Source organism: Leuresthes tenuis, unplaced genomic scaffold, assembly GCF_036924035.1.
Source record: "Leuresthes tenuis unplaced genomic scaffold, fLeuTen1.0.hap1 SCAF_8, whole genome shotgun sequence".
Lineage (NCBI taxonomy): Eukaryota > Metazoa > Chordata > Actinopteri > Atheriniformes > Atherinopsidae > Leuresthes > Leuresthes tenuis.
In genome coordinates this window covers 15916518-15919425 of record NW_027325362.1, presented here as the reverse complement: position 1 = coordinate 15919425, position 2908 = coordinate 15916518, and positions in this window count along the sequence as shown.

Below are 2908 nucleotides of genomic sequence, written 5' to 3'. Positions count from 1 at the left end.
TGCGCACTGACGCTCTCCCTGCACGCACACACAACAAACACACACTGCAAACGAAAGCTCTTCCCAAATTACGTCATACATACCAATGTCCCCAAAAAGGAAAGTGTTGGGGTAACTTAATGATCCTTAATGGGAGGAGGTTGTAATTCCAGGATACTGTAACAGACCTGGTTGGGGAGAACGTGCAACATCTACAAGAAGGAAAGGTTAGAAGCAGAACTGTGACGTGAAGCTACTCCCTGCAGCCTCGTAAAGGTCGACTCCACATCTAAGGGACTGTAGAGAAGAGAAAGATTATAGAAGACTATTATGTGAAAGAAAAGGGTAGATGTGATTCTTATGCTGCTTTAAACCTACATCTGACATGTGATCTATTTTCATTAAAAGGTGGGTCAGGAGTTCATGTCTCCAGGCCTCAATGTCCAGGTCTAAATAAAGACCAAGGATTCAGCTTGCTACTGGCTGAAGCTGAAAGGAGTCTCAACGATCACCACTGAGCACAGTGTTTCTTCAACTTCTTCATTTTGACATTTAGGATACTTTTTGATTGGCTGTCAAATGTTTAAACACTCACCTGATGAGCTTAAATTAATACCTGGAAACATCACAGTGAAAGCAAGCCTTTTAAATCAACTTATATGGAAGAAATAAAAATGTACCCACCATTGTAGTTAGGTGTGTGTGCACTGGTTCTCTCTCTCTCTCTCTCTCTCTCTCTCTCCCTCTCTCTCTCTCTCTCTCCCTCTCTCTCCCTCTCTCTCTCTCTCTCTCTTTATACCCCTGAGACCCCTGAGACCCCATGCTGACCAAAGAGACCTTTCATGAATGGTTTGCATGTGAGATTGCTATGCAAACCAGACAAAGTGGACAGTCTAGTCCACTTGGATGGAACAGACCCAGTGTCTATCCTCTCATCTCATCTCCTCTTGTCAGGAATTGTCCTTAAAGAGGAGTAAGAGTTCGACTCGCTGTATCTCAAACCCATATATGGACGGAGGCACAGTAAGAGAGGCAGTAAAGTAAACTGGTGTCTGTGAGTAATTGAGGGGGTGCAGGACCAATCCCGATTGGCTCCAGTAGCCCCTCTGCAAACTATCTGTATATGTGGACTTGTCCAAACAGCCTTTGATTGAAAACATTGCAGCAGGTTGCTTTGGTAGATTTTGAAGTGTGCTTTTAGTAATGACCAGCTGGATTATGGTTGCTCACAGGGAACTAAGATGCTTATTCCACAGTGATTATGTTTGTCATGGATGGAGAAATGATGCAGCCCTCCAGTGAAATGTTTCTGTTATAGAGTGGGTGTGGGTGTTAGAGGTATGGGGTGTAAGAGAGGTGTGAGTCATAGACAGAAGAACAGAAGAACCATGTTTAGTAGAACTGCTTTCATTTATACTATGCTTACATGGATATATAAACCTTTTCAGGGTTTTTAAATGTAACCTCATCGCATACCAATATCAAAGTCTATATAGACAAAGATACACTCACATTTAGACATTATTGTCACTCCCACCACATAAAGTTTCCTTAAGATTGCATTGGTCACGTTTCATACAATAGTTTACATGCATGGCAGAACCGCTGCAATAACACAATCTTTTATACAGTGGAAAAGCACTTGTTTTAATTTACCCTTCCACAGAGATCCTCCTTTTGGCAATCAAGTAAAACTGCAATAATTCTGACTAAACTTGAGGCCATCATAGCAGCAATTCTCAAGGAATTGCAATGTCTGTATGTTGCTCAGGTCACCCTTTTAGTCTAAAATGATGTATATGTTAACACCTGCTTGTTGTATTGGGATTATAGTTTGTATGATGAATCATAATGAGTTTAGTGAAATGTCTCAACAGTTATGTGCTCAATGAGCATGAAATTGGTCAACACATTTATGTGGATGCATTTCATTCTTTGATGATTTCTTATTTGCTACTCTCAAACCAGAAAAATTATTGGGACAGTATAGACAAAAGCAAAAAAATACAGAAAAACCCTCCAACGTGGTTATTATTTTTACTTTTATTTCACTGTAGACAGTACAATTTTTTTAAGAATAATTTTGTTATGATACATTCATCTCTGCATTACAGACCTGGAACAAACATGGAGACAAAACAACAACAAAAAAAGGGGGCCTGGGCCTGTTGGTGAAGCAGCTGTTGGGACAGGTTGGTCAGGTGAAGCCTGGAACCTTTTTGGTCTTTGGCCAAGTTACAGGTGGGGCCACACAGGTGGGCAAACTGGATGATGAAACCCAATTTATTGAACAGCCAATAGGCAGGATAGATAGCCTGGGGATAGACCAGCATGCTGGAGAGACAGGCAAGGGCTATCATAAGGAAAACAGCAAGGGCAGGCAAAAGAACAGTTCAGGGGGCTGCCTGTGAAGGCTAGCTGACAGGCGAGGATCCTCTCAGTCAGGCCAGACTAACTAACTAGCCAGATGCCTTCCAAGGGTAGGCAAAGCAGCTGATGGGACAGATAGGAAAAGGCTGGGAACAGCTAGGTGGTCAGCTAGAAAGCAAGTGGGACAAACTCAACCGAGCTGACCAGAACGGGAGAGATACCGGTTGCATCTCTGAACTGGTTCTGACTGAACGCCAGCTGACTCAATGACTGACAAAATGTCTGCACTACATGGCAGGAACTGAACGAGGTGGGGAATCTATAACCCTTGACTTGGACTGGTGGGGCATCTGCAGACCCTGATACTAGCAGAATGGGCTCTGGCTCAGTTGTACTAGAAGATGCAGGAAGCAAAGGCTTGGCAAGCGGCACATAAACAATCCAGGTGCTACGATTAGTCTCCCCAGATGTCAAGAGAGCTTTCAGTAAAGGTCCTCACCCTTAAAAGTTAGTCCAGACAGCATGAATCTTTTCATATTATTATCCACTGTGGATGCTG